The sequence below is a fragment of the Triticum urartu genome, chromosome 2A, assembly GCF_056163025.1.
Source record: "Triticum urartu cultivar PI428250 chromosome 2A, HENAU_Tu73, whole genome shotgun sequence".
Lineage (NCBI taxonomy): Eukaryota > Viridiplantae > Streptophyta > Magnoliopsida > Poales > Poaceae > Triticum > Triticum urartu.
In genome coordinates, this window is record NC_141874.1 from 722,862,431 (window position 1) to 722,885,429 (window position 22,999).

Genomic DNA, 22,999 nt, shown 5'->3' on the forward strand with positions numbered 1-22,999 from the left:
TTTGCTACTGTCCTACAAACCTCTGCACTTGGAGGCCCAACAATGTCTACAAGAAGAAGGTTGTGTAGTAGACATCAAAGCACAAGAAGTGATATAAGGTAAGTTCGTATTATATATTAGTAAGTCTTATTCTATTGTCTTAGTCCACTGGCACTTGCTTATCATGGACATCAACCTTGTCTTCTTTCAGATCAAAGATCATATGATGTTCATCCTCTTTATGCATGAGTAGACGATGGCCTATACTTTTAGCGTCCTCCACTAGTACTTGTGGTGAAGGCCTTAGTACATATCCTACTCCCAGACTATAAGGTGACAACTTACATGTTCGTCATCCTCAACTGAACTACCAAGTGAACGGATACATCCTCGACATCCTCCTCATGCCCAGAATTTCAAGGCATCGCTCATTGGCATCCTCCTTGCGCGGGAGATAAAGGCTTCATTTCCCATCATGCTCCCAGTTTTGCGCAAGGATATTTTATGCCCCTAATAGATTAGGAAACAACAACGGTATTTCTCCTCACCAACAACATTGGATGTTTAGGGAATGACTTGAGACCGACTATATTATAGCAGCTTTACAACACTTGTGTCCACCTAGCGGTTCTACTACTCGTCGTGAGTTGTGTCCCATGTCGCACTCAGGGTCAACAATTGGTATGGTTTGGAAAGATCAGAACGTTTCTGTGGAAAATGAAACATACACTTTTCTCTCTTTCTAGGAGAAATATGGACCATATACTTATGTATGTCTCGGAGAGAAGGGCATATTAACAGTCCTTGAAAAATATCGCCTTTGGAAAGGCACGCTAACAGTTGATACAAACCAAGACCAATAATCAGTTTCCTTATATGGAACCAAAAATCAACACTAAAAACAAGCAAGTGAGAGATAAGTATTATGACAATACAAGAAGCCGGGGGAAGTCATGTGGAAGCACAAGAATTGATATATGGTATGTTTGTATTATCTGTTAGACAACATAGTTGTAAGTCTTATTATATTGTTGTACTCCTTTGGTGTTTGCTTGCTTTTGGAAAAGCACATCACCAATTGATACAAACCAATACCCAATAATCCTTTTCATTGTATTGGACCAAAAATGACCACTAAACACATGCAAGTGAGAGATAATTATTGTGGCAATACAAGAAGCCGGGGGAACTGGTGTTGATAGCACAAGAAGTGATATATATTATGTTTGTATTATCTATTCGATCACATAATTGTAAGTCATATTCTATCGTTGTCCTCATTTGGTACTTGCTTATCAATGACATCCTCCTCCTCCTCGTGTTTCAGATCAATGATTATACACTTGTCATCTTCTTCATCCTTAACAATGGCCTATATTTCTGGCGTCCTCCTCTGGTACTAGCAGAGCAAGGATCATATTGTTCATATCCTCCTTATGGAGTACTAGGTGATGATTACATGCTCGACATCCTCAACCAAACTACCCGTTCAAGGGTTACATCCTCGACATCCTTCTCATGCCCCAGAATATCAAGGCATCTTTCATTCACATCCTTCTTGTGCAGGAGATCAAGGCTTGATTTTCCATCGCCCTACCAATTTTGCACCAGAATATTTCAAGCCTTAATAAAGCAGGGAAACAACCGCGGTATTTCTCCTGGACAAAAAAATTGGATGTTTAGTGAATGACTTGAGACCAACTATATTATTGCAGGTTGACAACACTTGAGGCCACCTAGCGGTTATACTCCTGGTCATGAGTTGTGTCCCATATTGCACCCAAGGTCCAAGAACAATCGCTGTAGTTTTGAAAGATCGGAAGGCTTCTTTGGAAAATGAAACATACACTCCCCCCTTTGTAGGAGAAAAGTGGTTCATATATTTTTGTATGTCACGGATAGAAGGACATAATAATAGTCCTATAAAAACATGGGTTTTGGAAAGGGACATCAACAGTTGATACAAACCAAGACTCAATAATCGGTTTCATTGTATGGGACCAAAAATCACTACTAAACACATGCACGAAGAGATAAGTATTGCGACAATACAACATACCATGGGAACTCATGTGAAAGCACAAGAAGTGATATAAGGTAAGTTTGTATTATATGTTAGTAAGTCTTATTCTATTGTCTTCCTCCTCTGGTGCTTGCTTATCATGGACATCATTCTTGTCTTCTTCAAGATCAACGATCATATGGTGTTCATCCTCTTGATGCGCGAGTAGACGATGGCCTATACTTTCAGCGTCCTCCACTAGTACTTGTGGAAAAAGCCTTAGTACACATCCTCCTCCTAGATTATTCGATGGCAACTTACATGTTCGTTATCCTCAACTGAACTACCACGTCGAGGGATACATCATCGACATCCTCATCATGCCCAGAATGTCAAGGCATCTCTCATTATCATCCTCCTTGCGCGGGAGATAAAGGCTTCATTTCCCATCGTGCTCCCAATTTTGCGCTAGAATATTTTATGCCCTTAATAGATCATGGAAACAACAATGGTATTTCTCCTGACCAACAATATTGGATGTTTAGCGAATGATTTGAGGCTGACTATATTGTAGTAGCTTCACAAAACTTAAGTCCACCTAGCTGTTCTACTCCTCGTCATGAGTTGTGTGCCATGTCACACCCAGGGTCAACAATTGGTATGGTTTGGAAAGATTAGAAGGATTCTCTAGAAAATCAAACACACACTTTTCTACCTTCCTAGGAGAAAAATGGATCATATACTTATGTATGTCCCGAAGAGAAGGACATAACAACAGTCCTCGAAAAATATGTCCTTTGGAAAGGCACGCTAACAGATGATACAAACCAAGACCCAATAATTGGTTTCCTTATATGGAACTGAAAATCAACACCAAAAACAACCAAGTGAGACATATGTATTGTGATAATACAAGAAACCGAGGGAAATCATGTGGAAGCACAAGAATTTATATATGGTAAGTTTGTATTATCTGTTAAACCACATAATTGTAAGTCTTATTCTATCAGTGTCCTCCTTTGGTACTTGCTTTCTCTTGGAAAGGCACATCACCAGTTGATACAAACCAAGACCCAATAATCCTTTTCGTTGCATGTCATGGGAAACCACGGCCACCTATGGGACCATGAGCCCCTTTTGGTTCGGCGGGGGGAATTGGCATGTTGCATAAAGAGCGGAGACGCGCAACACAGCACGACAGAGATCACATGGGCAGTTTTGACCCAGGTTTGGGACGCCGTGAGGCATAAAACCCTACTCCTGCTTTGGTGGATTGATGGTGGATAATGGTGGAGAAATGCAGTGTATTTGCTCGGCAAGGTTTCATTGGGGCGAGAGTGGCTACGTGTGTATGAATGTGTGAGGGTCCGAATCCTCTCTATGGTTACCATGGGCCTCCTTTTATAGATAAAGGGGTCACCACAGTGGCAAATCAGTATTTTACACACTAATTAGATAGCACAGCAAACAGTGCTATCATACCTAAATCTGCAGGCGGACACAGCACATTAAATGTGCCACTCAATGTCACATCAGGTGCGCCTGGCAAGCCTTGCCGGGCTGTTTATCCAGCTTCACGCCTGCTTGCTTGACACGCCTCAGGATGGGTGTCATTTGGAGGCATTTTCTGTAGGAAGTGGCTGCCATGTGGCAGGAAGCAGCCACTTAGTCACTTAGGAGCTTGACACTGCACTAAACGATGACTTGCGTCGTTGTGAGGTGGTGCGGTGGAGTGGTTTGCCTTCGCAAGCCCCGGCAAGCCTACCAGGACGATTTGGAAGCTTGCTTTCAGGGTAACCCCAACCTTGCCAGGCTCGCCTGCCCGGCAAGGGAGGTTTTTCCCTTAGCGATATCTTGCTTCTCTGGCTCGTTTTGGTCTTCTTGATCTGCACTTTAATCCTTCAAAGAGATGATCTCTTGTGCTTGGTCTGATCTTGGGTGCTGCAATCTTGTCCTTAGGCCCGTGCACAGTCTGGGCAACGGACCCAGGGTTTGCTGCACCGAGAGGAGCCCCCGGGCTTGGCCCGTACGCGCTGTCGGGCGTCGTCGAGGTAGGCCCCAACCAGTGCACAGGTAGGAGCATAGGGGTGGCTCCGCCCTTTGAGATTTTCTTTGCTTCTTCATTAACCTGAGCCTAGGCCAGTTTCCGGTTCTCCCGCGCGTCGTGTAACGCCAATTGCAATGATGGATAAAATGGGCCACGATCCGTGGAGTTACCCATGTCCTTCGTTCATGGGGCGGTAACTACCACCCCACTACTCTCCCTACTCCAAACGCCTCCGCCATGTGTATCGCATGCATTGCGTGAGGTTGGCTGCGGATGTGGAGGGCGCGGGAATGAGCGCCATGGCAGAAAGCCAGGCACCGTAGGTTGGCACAGGGGGTCGGCCTTGATTCTTCAAACCATTGATGGCGAGGAGGAACCGGACTGGACGAGCGGGGCGGCCACCTCTATGAAGAAAATCCAGCCCCCTGCCACGACCGCCTATAAAAAGGGGGCGTGGTGCGAGATGTTCCTCCACACCTCCCTCCTTCTTTGTTTCTGTAGTAGCCCATGTCTGTCATGGTGAGAGGTCGAGGGTCCGGCCCTCCCTAAGTGGCGATGAGAGCTTCTAATCGACATCGTCTCCCTCCTCCCTCCGAGGATGTGGGGATGGAGCCGGCTACGAGAGGAGGTGGGAGAGGACGAGGTCAAGGTCGCCGTGGCATACGAGGCCGAGGGGGACAGGGTGGCGCTCTGATTGCGCCCTCGCAGGCCGCCCCTCCCCCGATGGAAGGCCACATTGGAGACCAGCCCCTGGAGTTCGTCCTTAGGCTGTATAAGCCTCTGCACGGCCGCCTCTGCCTCCCTACTCCATTTGCAAGGGTGATGGAGCTTGAGCAGCCGCGAGCTTTGAGACAGCACATGAGGGGCTGCGGGAATGGCAACATACGTGTGGGTGTAGATTTCCCCGCCCCTCATGTCATGTACTTCCATCGAGGCTGGAAGACTTTTGCTCGTGCCCATAGCTTGTTGGAAGGGCATGTCCTCCATTTTAAGTTAATGGAGGACGATTTCCTTTCCATCAAGGTTTTTGGGAGCTTGGGTGCTCACTTAGGGTGCTGCGCGGAGAGCTTGACCAACGACGAAAGCTCCTCCTCGAGCGATAGTGACGAGGAGGACAGTGACGGCAATGACGACGGCGTCGGCTGGGAGGGAGACGACTCTGACTCCGGCTGAACACCAGCCGCACCATCACCGTCAGGCGGCGGCACCAATAGCTGCACCTGCATCTCCTCTCCGGCAAGGTGATTTGCCAGGGAGTTGGATGCAGGGGTGGGGATGGTGCTCCTGGCTCCTCCAGCAGCCTTCTAGCTGGTTCCCGGTAGGCTTCCTCGCGGGTTGCAACTTCGTTCACCCTACCGTGTCCTGCTGGCCCTGGTGGTGGCGGTTGACGGGTCGCCTCCGCCGATCTCTTCACGATCACCTTCGTCTGTGCCCTCCTATCCCCGCCAGGCTACCTCTCCTGGAGCCCGACAGGGTCAGGCTGGGCCTCTTCCTAGGCACTCCTTTCGCCCTCTTCACCTCCTGCCGCAATGCCTAGGAGGAGAGGGACAAGAAAGGGCGTCACGAGGCACTTATATTTTTTTTATCTTAAATCTATAGGCACTTGGCAAACTTTAGTTCAAATTATGTAATCTCTTTAATCCATGTTTGTGTTCTATAAGGTCTGTACTTGTCGATCAACATATTAATGAAAAAGATAAACCTTGCCGGGGACTCGTGCATGTAACATGTCCATGCAGAGGTGGGATGCATCTATACTTTTAAGTAAACAAGTTTCCCCCGATAAGCTATCCTGTCAGTACCCTCAGTTTTGTTGCCGCAGAGTTAGGCCTATCGGGCAAAAACCATAAAGAGGGACTAGCCCCCCGCCAGTCCTTTTCCATCAAAGGCCATTGCGACCATCCCGACCGAAGCAACGTTTGAGTCAAAGGATGAGAGCACCTACATTTCAAAGGGCAGCGATGTTTTCTTATGCATAAGTCTTTACCTATAGAACACGTATGGATTAGGAGAAAGAACTTATCTATTTGGCTTGCCGGGGATCGTAGTGTAGGCTTGTCTTCTCATCTCTTCTTGGGGACCAAGTCCACGGCAAGAGCCTGCAGTTTATGCAGATGAAAATGATGCCAGATGCGATCTTATCTACACGAACATGTGATGCTCATGATATGCTTATGCATGCATGCTATATGTCGGGGCCCCCTAGCGCTTCATTTATTTCTCTATAGCTCAAGGTATGCGCCTGGCTTTGTACAAGGGGTCACATGCAACTAAGGCAAGGCCTATACAAAAGGGTGGTTGCCGGGTAGGGCCTGACAGCCACGCCTTACGGGTAGAACTTGCGGAGATGCTCAATATTCCATGAGTTTTGCAATTGAATGACATCTCCGATCTCCAGACGGACTGCGCCAGGTCTGGTGACTCGTACCACCCGGTAAAGGCCTTCCCACTCCGGTGTCAACTTGTTTGTACCTTGGCAGACTGAATGCGCCTAAGGACAAGGTCGCCTTCCTCAAAACACTAGGCATGAACCCTGTGGCTATGATAGCGACGCAAGGCTTGTTAGTAGCATGCAGCACGTGTAGCAGCCTGAAGACGGTTCTCCTCGAGAAGCACAACATCGTCACGCTAGTGCTGCTCCTGGGCTAGTTCATCATAGGCAAGCACTCGAGGCGACCCGTAAATGAGTTTCATGGGGATAACTGCTTCTGCCCCACAGACTAGGGAGAAGGGAGTCTGCCCGGTAGCTCGATTTGGTGTCGTTCTGAGGGACCAAAGAACCACCGGAAGCTCGTCGATCCATCGCATGCCGCACTTCTGCAGCCTTCAAATGTTCTTTTCTTGAGTCCTTGCAACACTTCAGCATTCACCCTCTCAGCTTGTCCATTGCTTCTGCAATGTGCAACAAAGTCAAATGAGATCTTGCTTCCGAGGGCATGAACATATTGCATGAAGGCGCGGCCCGTGAACTGGATGATGTTGTCAGTGATGATCCGGGCAGGGACCCCGAAGCGGCACACCAATCCTTTCAAGAACTTGACAGCTGACTGAGCAGTCACCTTCCTCATGGCTTCTACTTCTAGCCACTTTGTAAACTTGTTGATTGCAACGAACAAGAATTCAAAGCCCCCGACAGCTCGGGGGAAAGGGCCGAGGATATCGAGCCCCCAGACCAAAAACGGCCATGACAAAGGGATTGTCTGAAGAGCTTGGGCAGGCAAAGGGATATTCTTGGAATGGAACTAGCAGGCTTCACATTTGGTGACTAGTTCGACCGCATCTTGGAGGGCTATGGGTCAATAGAATCCTTGCTGGAATGCTTTCCCAACCAAAGCCCTTGATCCAATGTGGGAGCCGCACATGCCTTTGTGTATTTCCGCCAGCAGTTCCTTTCCTTCTTCCCGACAAATGCACTTCAATTTTACACTACTGGGCCTTCTTTTGTATAGTGTGTCATCGACAAACTGATACATACTAGCCCTTCGGGATACTCTTTCAGCTTCTTCTTGCTCTTCGGGAAGTTCTCCGGTTTGGAGGAAATGAACTATGTGCCGTGCCCAAGTTGGAGCCTGGGGCTCGGCAATGAGGACTAGCGGCACCTCCTCCTTCATGGGAGCGCACCCCTCGACCATGAGGACCGGTGGTATGGTGGGAGGGGGTAGCTCAACAGCCAAAGGGGAGTTGTTCCCGTCAAGCTCTCTACTGGGAGCCCCGGGAGGCTCTACCGAGAGAGGCTTGCCGGAGTCCAGATTCCTCCTCTTCTGAGACATTGTTGCTGGGGACACGGAGGGCTGAGTAAGTTGGAGAACAGAAGTTCTTGGTCCCACAGGAAGCTTCTGTGCAACGCACTTTGATAGATGATCAGCAATGTTGTTTTTCGCATGGGGCACGTGCTCTGTTTGCAATCCATCGAAGCGCTCCTCTAGTCTTCTCGCTTCCTCGACATATGCCTCCATCAATAGACTTTGGTAATCCTTGTTGACTTGTCGTACCACAAATTGTGAATCTCCTCGAATGATCAGTTTCTTGATTCCCAACTCTGTTGCAATCCTGAGCCCGGCAAGGAGCCCTTCATACTCTGCAGTATTGTTGGTCGCTTCCTCCTGGGGAAAATGCATCTGGACGATGTACTTCAGGTGCTCCCCAATGGGAGCAACAAGAAGCACACCAACCCCTGCACCTTGTAGGGAGAAGGCACCATCGAAATACATAATCCATTTTTGGGGTGCTTCCTTGTCGAGAATAACTATCTCCAGTACCTCTTCATCAGGGGTTGGTGTCCATTCTGCAAATAAACTCTGCCAGTGCTCTGCTCTAAATTGTTGATGTGCTTTCAAACTTTAAGCCAAAGCTGGATAACTCCAATGCCCACTCCACTATTTTGCCGGTAGCCTCAGGGTTTCGGAGTATCCTTTGCAAAGGGAAGCAGGTGACAACCATGATCTCATGGGCTTGGAAGTAGTGGTGCAGTTTCCTTGAGGCCATGACTAGGAAAAAAATCAATTTTTGAACGCCAGAATACCTGGATCTAGCCCCCTATAATAGAGAGATGACGAAGTATACTGGGCGTTGCACCACTTTCTTCCTTGCCGCATCATTGGGGTTGACTCCGTTGCCATGCTCTTCTCTATCTTGACCTACATCTGGCCTTGCCGGGCTGTGCTCATTCTCTCCCTTGGAAGGAACACTGGCTGCGGCTACTGCTTCCTCTATTTCCCGCTTCCCCACTAGTGCTGCATTAACCACTTGATTAGTTGCCGCCAGTTATAGCAGCAACGACTCTTGTGGGTTGGGAGCAACCAAAGTGGGCACAGAAGACAAGTAGGTATTCAAATCCTGCAGTGCTGTGTCTGCTTCTGGAGTCCACTTCATGGGTCCCGCCTTCTTCAGAATTTTGAAGAACGGCAAGGCGCGCTCGGCAGACTTGGAGATGAAACTGCTAAGCATGGCAACACACCCTGTCAAACGCCTCACATCCTTAACTTTCTTGGGTGCCTGAATCCGCTTGATAGCCTTGATCTTATCGGGGTTGGCCTCTATCTCGCGATGGGACACAAAGAAACCAAGTAGCTTGCCAGAGGGAATGCCAAACACACACTTCTCCGGGTTCAGCTTCAAGTTGATCTTGTGCAGATTAGAAAATGTCTCTTCTGAGTCCTAGATGAGGGTCGATCTATCCTTGGTCTTGACCACAATATCATCCATATAAGCTTCAATGTTCTTGTGCAGCTATGATTCAAAACCAATCTGGACTGCTCTTGCAAAAGTGGACCTGGCACTCTTCAACCCGAAAGGCATTCGCACGAAGCCGTATGTGCCGCATGGGGTGATGAATGAGGTCTTCTCTTAGTCTTCCTAGGACATAAAGATTTGATGATATCTAGAGTACGCATCTAGAAAGGAGAGCAAATCACACCCGAAAGTAGAATCCACAATCTGGTCGATGCGCGGCAAGGGAATTGGGTCCTTTGGGCAGGCCTTGTTAAGATCCGTGAAATCTATGCAAAGTCTCCATTTTCTATTAGCCTTGCGTGTGACCACTGGGTTTGCTAACCACGTTGGATGTAGTACTCCTCTGACCAAACCAGCTGCCTCAAGTTTCTTGATCTCCTCGGCAATGAACTACTGCCGCTCCAAGGCTTGCTTTCGGACCTTCTGCTTGACGGGTCAGGCATGTGGGCAGACACCAAGGTGGTGCTCAATTACCTCCATAGGAACATCGGGGATATTATATGGTTGCCAAGCAAACACATTGATATTCACCCGCAGGAAGGCAACGAGCATGCTTTCCTATTTGTGATCGAGGGTGCACCTGATAGTAAAAGTACCATCAGCGCCAGCCAGCCCTGCTGGGACCTTTTTCACATGGGGTGCAGCAGCCTTGGATCTCTTGCTGTTGGAACTCTCCGGCAAGTCATCAACAGGCGCAACATACTCCGAAGAGGTATGCTTCCTGGATTCCTTGCTAGCATCCCTGCTAGCCTTTTTCTTTCTTTTGCTTTCCTTGGCGGGAGCTGCGGCTTCAGCGGCCTCTGCCGCAACTGCGTCCCAGTACATCTTATCCACGCAAATAATTGTGTCCTTCTCATCTGACAGAACGGAAATGACGCCCACCGGCCTTGGCATCTTCAAGGTGTTGTAGGCATAGTGGGATGCCGCCATGAATTTGGCCAGAGCTGGGCGCCCAAGGATTCCATTGTACGGAAAGGGGGGTCGACCACATCAAACACAACCTTCTCAATCTGGTAGTTCAACTCTCCTCCGAATGTCACTGGCAACATGATCTTTCCATTAGGATGAATCCTTCTGGGATTGATTCCTTGAAACGTGCCCGTGACCTTGAGCTCTTCCTCTTCTATCTGAAGTCTACTGATGACTTTTGTGGAAATCAGATTCACCCGGCCCCGCCGTCAACCAACATCTTCGTGACTTTGAGGTTGCGGATTGTTGGTGAGACCAACAACGGCAAACACCCTACCGCGGTGGTGCGGTCAGGGTGGTCCACTTCGTCAAAGATGATAGGTGTGCATGACCACTTGAGTGGCTTCCGAGAGTCTGTTGTTGGCTCCACAACATTGACCTCACGTGCCCACTGTTTAAGCTGGCGGTGAGAGGAGTGCAGAGATGCACCCCCGTCAATGCACATGGCGTTAGTGGCCCTCTGGAATTCCTACTCAGTGGTTTCCTCTTCATCCCCTCCATCACTTTCATCCTTGTGATACTCCTTCTCACGGCCTCTGGCGGGTTTTCCTTGATTCTGAGGATCCTTGCCGGAGCGACTTGCTTCGCCGCCTCGACCCTTCCCGCCAGTGCCATTCTGACCTTTTTCCTTGTCATGCTTCTCATACCCAGCCCTCTACTTCTTGATGAGCTATTCAACTTGATGGAAATCCTGGAGATCGTGGCCCTTGGTCCGATGAATCTTGCAGTACGGACCATCACCTTTCCCAGCCTTCTTGGCAGCCGCAACCTCCCGACAATCAGTACATGCAGCAACTTCCTTGCCGGGGGCTTTAGCCTTAACCTTCTTGCCGGTACTAGGCGTGCGCGATCCCTCAACGGTTGTTACTTCCTTATCCTTGCGCCTCTTGTTATGCTTCTTGTTCTTCTTCTGGCTGGTGGCCTTGTCGTCATCCTCTGAGTCGATGTCGACGCCATCTTCCTCTCCAGGGAGTTTTCTCCCTTCCTCCACCCGAGCACACTTGTCCACCAAGGTGTAAAGCTCCTTCACAGTCTTGGGCAACCGAACGTTCATCTTGGAATGTATCCAAAGGTTGCGCATGTTGGACTGGAACGCAGCTATCACAGCTGCCAGGTGGATATCTGGAATATTTATGTGGACTTGGCTAAACCTCTGCATGTACTTCCACAGAGTCTCTCCTTCCTTCTGCGGGAGAAGCTGCAAATCACCGGGCCGCCTGGTTCTTGGTGGCCGCCCGTGAAGGCACCAATGAACTCATGGCACAGGTCAGCCCAGGTCGAGATGGAGTTCTCCGGCAGGTGCATCAGCCAAGACCTCATGTTTGGCTTGAGCACCAAAGGGAAGTAGTTGGCAAAAACCTTCTCGTCTCTTCCCCCGGCAGCTTGAATAGCGATGGTGTAGATGCTCAATGAGGGAGTCCTGGATTAGGGGGTCTTCGGACAGCCAGACTATTTCCATTGGCTGGACTGTTAGACTATGAAGATACAAGATTGAAGACTTCGTCTCGTGTCCGGATGGGACTCTACTTGGCATGGAAGGCAAGCTAGGCAATACGTATATGGATATCTCCTCCTTTGTAACCGACCTTGTGTAACCCTAACCCTCTCCGGTGTCTATATAAACCGAAGGGTTTTAGTCCGTAGGACAACAATCACAACATACAATCATACCATAGGCTAGCTTCTAGGGTTTAGCCTCTCTGATCTCGTGGTAGATCTACTCTTGTAACACCAATATCTTCAATATTAATCAAGCAGGGCATAGGGTTTTACCTCCATCAAGAGGGCCCGAACCTGGGTAAAACTTTGTGTCCCTTGCCTCCTGTTACCATCCGGCCTAGACGCACAGTTCGGGACCCCCTACCCGAGATCCGCTGGTTTTGACACTGACATTGGTGCTTTCATTGAGAGTTCCTCTGTGTCGTCGCCGTTAGGCTTGATGGCTCCTACTATCATCGATAGCGATGCGGTCCAGGGTGAGACTTTTCTCCGCGGACAGATCTTCATATTCGGCGGCTTTGCACTGCGGGCTAATTCGCTTGGCCATCTGGAGCAGATTGAAAGCTACGCCCCTGGCCATCAGGTCAAATTTGGAAGTGAATTACACGGCCAACATCCGTGGGGACTTGATCTTCGACGGATTCGAGCCACAGCTGGGCGCGCCGCACTGTCGCGATGGGTATGACTTAGCTCTGCCACCTGACGGTACCCCAAAGGCCGCGCCCACATCAGCTCCGACCCTTAGCTCAGAGCCAGCTGCGCTAATCAAGGACGGGTGGCTAGACACCGCCTCAGGGGCTGTAGTCTCAACGGTGATCGAGCTAAACACCAGCATAATCCTATGCACAGCCCGTGACTCCAAGGTGCCAGACTCCTTTTCTGACTCTGAACCGCCCGCGCCCCCGCCAACCGAATCCGATTGGGCACCGATCATGGAATTCACCACCGCAGATACCTTTCAGCACTCGCCCTTTGGCAACATTCTGAATTCACTAAGGTCTCTCTCTTTGTCCGGAGAGCCCTGGCCGGATTATGGCCAACAGGATTGGGATGCAGATGACGAAATTCGACGCCCACCCACCACCCACTTAATAGCCACTCTCGATGACTCAACCGACATGCTCGACTTCGACTCTGCAGACATCGACGGTATGGACGACGATGCGGGAGGCGAAGAGGAACCACCGCCACAGGGCGCTGGACGTCCAATTCATCATATGACGTATACATGGTGGACACACCAAAGGAAGACGACGAGGAACGGAATGACTCACCGAAGGCTTATTCCCTCGAGAAGCAGTCAAAGCGGCGGCGCAAGCGCCGCCCCAAATCACGCCTCGCCAGAAATAACGATAACATAGACCCAACATTGGAGCAGGGCGAACCACTGCCGGATCACGGCAATACGGAGAATCAAACCGAACAAACCAATTCTGTCAAAGATAATAGTCCGGAAGACACAACGCCGGACAGGCACCCGGAGCAGCAGAATGCCCGTTAAAGGCTTGTTGCCACCGCGAGGAGTCTAAAAAAGCAGCAGCAAAGGCTCAAGGCTGCGCAGGACACACTCCAAATCAGATGGAGTAAAGTACTCAACACAGTAGCGAAGTACGGCGACAATCGCTCCACCAAGAGCTACTCAAAGCGGAAGTTGCTACCTGAATTCAATGAGGAGGCCTCAGACCCCTCACAACCAAAAATCAAAACAGCCACCTGGACGGATAGACGACCTCACGGCCAACATAGAGCAGCAAACAATGCCACCCACAAGACAATACGCGATTCACGCGAGGGCTTGCACCAAAAGGACAGCGTAACCAGATCCATCTATGGACCACGCAAGCGCGCCCCAGCATACGATATAACACAAAAACATCCGAACAACACGGTACACCTAGATACAGGGGTGCCGCACACCCCCTATGTTTCACCGATGAGGTGCTGGATCATGAATTTCCAGAGGGATTCAAACCTGTAAACATAGAGGCATACGACGGAACAACAGACCCTGGGGTCTGGATCGAGGACTATATCCTCCACATCCATATGGCTCGAGGAGATGATCTCCACGCCATCAAGTACTTACCACTCAAACTCAAAGGGCCAGCTCGTCATTGGCTTAAAGGCCTCCCCGAAAACTCCATTGGAAGCTGGGCAGAGCTCTAAGACGCTTTTCGGGCAAACTTTCAAGGGACTTATGTCCGACCTCCAGACGCGGATGCTTTGAGTCATATAACTCAACAGCCCGGAGAGTCAGCCCAAAAGCTTTGGCACGGGTTTCTTACTAAAAAGAACCAAATTGTCGACTGCTCAGACGCTGAAACCTTGGCAGCTTTTAAGCACAGCGTCCATGACGAATGGCTTGCCCGACACCTCGGCCAAGAAAAACCGAGAACAATGGCAGCATTAACAAGCCTCATGACCCGCTTTTGCGCGGGTGAAGACAGCTGGCTAGCCCGATGCAGCTCCAGCGACCCCAGTACATCTGAAGTTAGAGATGGAAACAGGAAATCACGATGCAACAATAATAACAAACGCCGGAATAAAAGAGACAACACGAAGAGCACGACAGTAAACGCCGGATTCAAAAGCTCTCGGCCATGTCAGCAAAAGCCGCCTCCTAAAGGCGCCAGAGACGAACTGTCCATCCTAAACAAAATTCTGGACCAAATATGTCAGGTCCATAGCACCCCTGGCAAACCAGCCAATCACACCCACAGAGAATGTTGGGTCTTCAAGCAGTCCGGCAAGCTAAACGCTGTACACAAGGGGGATGATACACCAAGCGAAGATGAGGATGAGCCTCTCAAGGAAGACACTGGGGAACAACAGAAATTTCCACCAGAAGTCAAAACAGTAAACGTGTTACACGTGATCAATGGCAGAAACAAAACGGCACTCCCAACAAAATACACCCGAAGGCCTATCACCGCGGAGTCCTGCCACTGGTCATCTCAACCGATCACTTTCGACCATCGTGATTACTCAGCAAGTGTCCAATGTGCAGGATGGGCTGCCCTGGTATTAGAACCAATAATTGACAGATACCACTTCACACGAGTCCTGATGGACGGTGGCAGCAGTCTAAACCTAATATACCAGGATACAATCCGCGAAATGGGGATAGACCCAAAAAAAATTTGCCATAGCAATATTACCTTTAAAGGAGTAACGCCAGGCCCAGGGGCTCATTCCACATCGCTCTGTTTCAAAGTGGCTATCAAGCACTACTCGGACACAAAGCTTTCACTCGCTTTAACGCAATACCACACTACGCTTCCCTCACGCTCAAGATGCCCGGTCCACATGGCATCATTACAGTGAATGGAAGTATTAAGCGATCTCTGCGCGCCGAAGAGCATGCGGCTGCCCTGGCAGCCGCACACTAAAAATTGCCTCATCAACTAAAGCATTTAGCAGGTCGTCACGACCTCGGACACGGCTAGACGAGTTCGGCGCAGCCATATGCAATTTATACCGGATCAATGATCACACCACTATTACAAATACAAGGGGCTCAACGTGCGCAGACAAGCGGCAATTCTTACTTACCTAGAATTATACATGATTTCTTTAAAAAACTATCTTTTTGCACAACAACTTTTTTCACCTAAGCTCCTCTCTTTTACAGATGATCATCATGCTACACCCGTCCAGGATACGGCACAACGGAGACACAGGCGCAGACGTGCAGCAGGGACCCGCTCCAAGGATTCTTTTCAGATTAAGACCCTGCATAAACCTTTTTTACTGTCTCTTGTTGATACATATCCACTGCATTCTCAGCACAGTTGAGAAGTATGCTGGCGTCTTGGCATGTGGCCACGTCAGAATAATGCACGTACCTGGACACAAGGGGTTTCTTACGAAGGGCACTATTTGGGCCCGGTTTATACCATAAAGACCGAATACCTTAGGGAGTGTTCGGCGTCGCGAGTTTGGCCTTATATGCATCAGCTCCGAATCATTGTCTTTGGTCAAATGTTGGGTTTGCCCGGCTCCTGTGTTTTGGTGCCTTATGTTCCGCTTTACCGGCTAAGGTAGCACCATGAGAACTACTGCGATTGTGCCCTGGTTCATCCGGACGAGCACCTCAGTAGAGAAAGCCGAAAACTGACTATCATGATATAGCGTGAGACTGGTCAACCACTCGGTGAACTATCAGAATGTTAGAATTCCTCTGCCTTAACGAAGGGCCGTTTCCCGGCTAGGCATGTATGCACCCCGCGATCGGGAGAGTGCGGAGCCACCAGGGGCTATCTAGTAGCCCCACTGTCAAACTCCTATGGCTAAGTGAAAGTGTTAAAGCATTATAGTATGGTTGCCTCGCTCGCTACGCTATCACCTCCTTAATAGGACCAAGACGTTGGGTTAAGTGTGAACACGCATTTTTTGCGAGCACCCCCGCATTTTATGCGTGGGGGTTGAAGCCGACGGCTGCAATCTTTCAGGTTATACACAAGTATACATAAATGGCCGCACAGGAGGCATCATACTACTTTCAGGCAAAAGTATAAAAATAACCTTATAAAAAATTCATAAAAGCATTGTGCTTACAATGAGAATACATATCACTCAAACAAAATATTTTTCGAGCACTGGGCCTCTATCAAACGAGAACCCTCGAGAACCTCCTTGAAATAGTGTTCGGCAGCCACCTGGCCTATGGCCAAACCCTGCGCCGCAACAGTGGTAGCGTCCATCTCCGCCCAGTATGCTTTAACACGGGCAAGGGCCATCCGTGAGCCTTCTATGCACGCCGACCTCTTCATCGCATTAATGCGCGACACCGCATCAAGGAACTGCTGCACTAAGCTGAAATAGCTGTTCGGCTTTGGCCTTTCCGGCCATAGCTGATCCGCAACGGACCTCATGGTGAGTCCGGACAACCTATTCAGTTCGGCCCATTCGGCTAGCTGGTCAGTCAATGAAAGCGGACGCTCTGGAACATGGAATTGTGTCCATAACAGCTTGTCCACTTCATGATCTGTCTGACCTTGGAAGTACTTGGCTGCATCAGCAGCGCTCGCCACCAAATCCATATACGCATCTGCCGAACTCCATAGCCGATCCAGAGGGGCATATCGGGGATCTCCGAACTTCCTCCGTAACATGAAGGGTTTCCCAGCCGCAATATCCCCGGCTTCCCGCAGCTCCTCCTTCTTCGCTCTCATAGCAGAATGGGTGTCTTCGTCTGCCGCCGCGGCCTTCTCAAGGTCCGTTGCCTTCGCTCGGTTTTCTTTCTCAAGGACCCGGCAACGGTCGGCAGTGTCTTTTAATTCTACGACCATCTTGGCCATCTTCTCCTGACTCTCGCAATGTGCGGCCTTCTCGGCTTTCAACTCTTCGGCCGCCTTCAAAGCAGCCGCATTACTAATCCTCGCTTGTTCCTTGGCTCGGGCAAGTTCCGCCCGCAAGGCTTCCACAGTGGCAGCTCCATCTGCAGTCACAACATATTAGAGATACTGGCATTATGCCGCTCTTACTATGTGGCGTTCACCGGATAATAACACTTACCTTGTGCCTCGTCAAGCCTCTTGTTAACAAGCTCGAGGTCGGCGTCTGCCGCATCCAGTTGTCGTTTTAATTGGGCACACTCCCTAGTCCGACTAGCCACCGGAGCTCCCACCACCTGCACATAGAGGCAGTTTGGTTATTGCCTGGGAATATGATCCTCTGTTCGCTGCCGTTCTTGGAGACAACCAGAGTCTCAGGGGCTACTATCTACACAGGGCACACCTAACATGTGCAGTACTATCACATATTATCTCATATACCTCCAAGCCTGTCAATAGACTCATAAAGGCTTCATGTAATCCGCTTTCAGCAGACAAGATTCTCTCCATCACCGTACCCATCACCGTACGGTGCTCTTCTAAGATGGCCGCTCGCCCCACCAACTCCCTCAGAATGTCCGACCGCACACCAGACGGTGCCGGACTCTTTCGTATGCTCTCTTCGGGAGCCGGACACTGGGGACTTCGGGGGTCTACGGGATTATCTTCTGGCCTCACCAGATCCGGAGAGGCCATCTGCGACGACACTTCGGGGTCGCCCGCTTCTGGAGCGGAGGAGTCCGGGGGAGGCGTTTTGCTCTCCATCATCTCTGGAAGAAGATCCCTCGAAGACGAGCTCATTTGAGAGGGGCTGAGGCCCGAACTACAAGATAGATGCGGTGGTTATTTTCTCAGAGGAAAATGATAGCATACCCTTGCTATTAAAATATTTTGGATCACTTACGACTCGTTGGAGGGCTGATCCCCCCGCGGACTCTGTGCGGCAAAAACACCCCCCAAGGCAGGACCCTCAGTGGGAGACCTCTTCTCCCGTTTGGAGGCTTCGGCTTCCGGATCCTCGGAAGCAGTCCTTTTCCTCCCCCGATCGTCCTCCTTCGTGGAGACGCTCGTTCCCTCGGTTGGAGCGGATAGCGATGGGGGCCCGTGTCCGCCCGTATTATCTCCCTCAGTATCTTCCTTCAAGGGCTCCGGGCAAGGTGCGACCTCGAGCATCTTCTCCAATACCGGATTTTCCAAACCCTCAAGGAGGGGGGCCAAACACCGAATCATCTTTGCCTTTGTTAGCCAGTCCTGGTCAAAAGGCGAACTCTCAGAAATAACTTCGAATAAAAGACAGCGTGTTCGGCTAGGGGATTTCTTACTTGTTCGGCGGCGCGGTTACTGCTCAGGCCCACGTCCTCGGTGATATCCGGACATCCCACTTGAGGTCCGAAGAATGACTTGTACATCACCTCGTGCGTCAGGCCGAGGAAACTTTGAATGGCATGTGGTCCCTCTGGGTTGAACTCCCACAAGCGCAGGGGCCGGCGTTTGCAAGGCTGGACTTGACGAACCAGCATAACTTGTATTACGCAACCAAATTAAAATCTCCCTCGAAGAGATCTCGGATGCGGCTTTGTAGTATAGGCACGTCCTTGACTGGACCCCAGCTCAGACCCCTGCTAATCCATGACATCAGCTTTGGTGGGGGGCCTGGGCGGAAAGCGGGGGCAGCCGCCCACTTGGCACTTCTGGGAGTCGTGACATAAAACCACTCCCGTTGCCATAATTCGAACACCTCTGGAAAGGAGCCTTTCGGCCATGGAGCTCCTGCCATCTTGCCTATTGATGCACCTCCGCACGCTGCATGTTGCCCCTCGATCATCTTCGGTTGTACTTCAAAGGTCTTGAGCCACAGGCCAAAGTGAGGGGTCACACGGAGGAAGGCCTCACACACGACAATAAATGTCGTGATGTGGAGAAAGGAGTCCGGAGCTAGATCGTGGAAATCTAACCCGTAATAGAACATCAAGCCCCTGACGAAGGGATCCAGAGTGAGGCCTAGACCTCGGAGGAAGTGGGAGACGAACACAACGTTCTCGTTGGGTTCGGGAGTAGGGACGACCTGCCCTCGAGCAGGCAGCCGATGCGAAACCTCGGCGGTCAGGTATCTGGCCTCCCTCAACTTCTTAATGTCCTCTTCCATCATGGAGGAGGGCATCCATCGGCCTTGAAGGCTGGATCCGGACATGATTGAAGATCCTAAGCACCTAACCTGGGCTTTGGGTGTTAGAACTCGAGGCGGGGAAGGGCTTGCTTGAGCACGAGAGGGAAAAAGCGAAAACCTTGTCCCCTTATAAAGAGGGTGAATATCAAGCGTCCTCTCCGTAGCCGTTTGGGACTTGCCTATAATCTAGGGGTCCTAGACACAGTTGGGTTACCCACGACCGCATTAATGAGAATCCCATAATTAGGGGAACTAGGGGAACACGATCTCCGCTTCGGCAAGGTGTGTCAAGAAACCGCCTCACGTTATGTGTGGAGCTGGTTAAGAGAAACGGTTCGAATAATCACCGGGCCATGACATGATGTCATGCTGTCAAAACAAGCCAGCAAATTAGATTTGCGAAAAAATTATTCTCTCTGCGGTGGAATGTGGAACTTATTTTGTAGGGTCGGACACTATCCTTGTATTCAAATTCTTCTGTGATGTGTTCGGACAAGGAACCCGCCTTGCAATGCCGAAGACAACTGTGCGTCGGACTCATCGTCATTGAAGCCTAGTTCAGGGGCTACTGAGGGAGTCCTGGATTAGGGGGTCCATGGATAGCCGGACTATCTCCATTGGCCGGACTGTTAGACTATGAAGATACAAGATTGAAGACTTCGTCTCGTGTCCGGATGGGACTCTACATAGCGTGGAAGGCAAGCTAGGAAATACGTATATGGATATCTCCTCCTTTGTAACCGACCTTGTGTAACCCTAACCCTCTCCAGTGTCTATATAAACCGAAGGGTTTTAGTACGTAGGACAACAATCACAACATACAATCATACCATAGGCTAGCTTCTAGGGTTTAGCCTCTCTGATCTCATGGTAGATCTACTCTCGTAACACCCATATCTTCAATATTAATCAAGCAGGACGTAGGGTTTTACCTCCATCAAGAGGGCCCGAACCTGGGTAAAACTTTGTGTCACTTACCTCCTGTTACCATCCGGCCTAGACGCACAGTTCGGGACCCCCTACCCGAGATCCGCCGGTTTTGACACCGACACTCAAGAACTCTATCGGGTTCAGTCTCCCATCATACTTCTTTGGTATCTCTGGCTTGAACGTGTGAGCTGACGGCCAACGAACTTGCCGCAGCTCACGGGTGAAGGAAGAGCACCCAGCCTCGAAGGGCAGGTATCCGCCTTCGTCGTGCGCGGGCTCGTCGACGTCGGGGCCATCGCACCCATCGGACCTGCGGTGGTTGTCGCGGCGTCACTCGATGGTGAAGCGCGCGCCTTCCCTCTGCCTGTCCTCCGGGACTCACCGTCGTCCTTGACGTGATCAAGGATCATATGAAGCCATCGAGACACCATCAAGCTCTTGGTCGTGCAGCACTCATATTGGTTGCTGCGGTGGGGATTGCACCGTGGGGGTGGCCCCTTCCGCATGGCCAGCAGCGTGGGCTACCATCATCATCTAGGGAGGCTGTGGCGGGCCAGCTCGCTGTGAGCCTCCAGCCTCCATACAACCAATCAGACTCTGAATGGTGGCTCTCGACTCATCCATCTGATCAGCTGCCGGCGGAAATCTCAGCAGTAGCTGGGCTCGCGCCATGGCCTCCAACTCGGTACTTGGCATAAGTGAGGATGATGTAGAACGCAACGCCGCCCGGCTCCTGACGGTGCCAGCAGTGGCGGCATCAGGCTCCCACCGTTGGGAGCCAGTCGCTTGAATGGTGTGGTGATGAGGTGGTGGCGCGTGTGCACCAATGACCCCGTTCGGAGCATTGGATGGCCAATTTGCTCTGGGGGGTGCTACATGTCCTGCGACCGCATCCACGGCGGGGGCGGCCGAAGGATTGCTATTCGCCTCAGGGCGAACGTCACCACCATGGCTATGCCCCTCGGCTAGGCAGGGAGGGATAGAAGGAATTATCTCTCTACCCATACCTCATGGAGCATGGTCACCGGGATGTTACTAGTGGTGTCCTTCTCAGGTGCCTCTCGTTCCTGCTTCGGCCGCGGGGGAGCTGGTGACAACACCGCCTGCGAGCATGTCCCCCACAACGTCCACATCCTCATGAGTCCCCGCATTCCCCGCGGCGTCGGCGGTCGCAGGCAGCGGGGCCTTCAAGGTGGACGGGTGATCTGCGGCACGGGCTTCTTCTTGGGTGCCAAAGTCGAAGGAGCCGCTGATGATGAAAATGTCGATGAAGATGATGTGCTACTTACACTCTCGGGTTCGCGCAAGTGACTCCCCCTAGCTGGCGCGCCAAAGATGTCATGGGAAACCACGGCCACCTATGGGACCATGAGCCCCTTTTGGTTCCGCGAAGGGAATGCGCACGTTGCACAAAGAGAGGAGAAGCGCAACACAGCACGACAGAGATCACACAGGCAATTTTTACCTAGGTTCGGGCTGCCACGAGGGGTAAAACCCTACTCCTGCTTTGGTGGATTGTTCGTGGATAATGGTGGAGAACGCAGCGCTCTTGCCCAGCAAGGTTGCCTTGGGGCGAGAGTAGCTACGCGCGTATGAATGTGTGAGGGTCCGAATCCTCTCTACGGTTGCCATGGGCCTCCTTTTACAGATAAAGGGGTCCTCATAGTCGCAAATCCGTCTTTTACACATTGTTAGATAGCAAACAATGCTATCATACCTAACTCTGCAGGTGGACAGAGCGCATTAAATGCGCTGTGGTGCGCCCGGCAAGCCTTGCCAGGCTATTTTGCCAGCTTCGCATCTGCTTGCTTGACACATCTTAGGACGGGTGTCATTTGGAGGCATTTTTCGTAGGAAGTGGCTGTCATGCGGTAGGAGGCAGCCGCTTTGTCACTTAGGAGCTTGACACTGAACTGATCAATGACTTGCGTCGCTGTGAGGTGGTGCGGTGGAGTGGTTTGCCTTCGCAAGCCCCGGCAAGCCTGCCGGGACGATCTGGAAGCTTGCTTCCGCGGTAACCCCAACCTTGCCAGGCTTGCCTTCCCGGCAAGGGAGGTTTCTCCCTTAGTGATATCTTGCTTCATTAGCTCGTCTTGGTCTTCTTGATCTGTACTTTAATCCTTCAAAGAGTTGATCTCTTGTGCTTGGTCTGATCTTGGGTGCTGCAATGTTGTCCTTAGGCCTGTGCACAGCCTGGGCAAGGGCCCCAGAGTTTGTTGCACCGACATTGTACTAGACCAAAAATCACCACTAAACATATGCAAGTGAGAGATAATTATTCTGACAATACAAGAAACTGGGGGAACTCGTGTTGCAACACAAGAAGTGATATATGGTATGTTTGTATTATCTATTAGACCACATAATTGCAAGTCTTATTTTATCATTGTCCACCTTTGGTACTTTACTATCAATGACATCATCCTCCTCTTATTTCAGATCATGATTATACCCTCTTCATCCTCTTCATTCAAAGTAGATGATGGCCTATATTTCTGGCGTCCTCCTCTAGTACTAGCAGAGCAAGGATCATATCGTTCATATCCTCCTCATGGACTTCTAGGTGACGATTACATGCTCGACATCCTCAACCAAACTACTAGGTGAAGGGTTAAATCCTCGACATCCTTCTCATGCCCCAGAATGTCAAGGAATCTTTCATTGGCATCCTTCTTGCGAAGGAAATAAAGGCTTGATTTCCCAACGCTCTCCCCATTTTGCACCAGAATATTTCAAGCCTTAATAAATCATGGAAACAACCACGGTATTTCTCCTGACCAACAACATTTGATGTTTAGCGAATGACTTGAGACCGACCGTATTATTATGGGTTTACA

At 50.4% G+C, this 22,999-nt stretch overlaps 1 pseudogene; it reads left to right on the forward strand.

Moving 5' to 3' along the window:
- Nucleotides 1-1,106: 1,106 nt before the first annotated feature.
- On the forward strand, nucleotides 1,107-22,967 carry LOC147987176 (uncharacterized; annotated as a pseudogene).
- The last annotated feature ends 32 nt before the right edge of the window (nucleotides 22,968-22,999 follow it).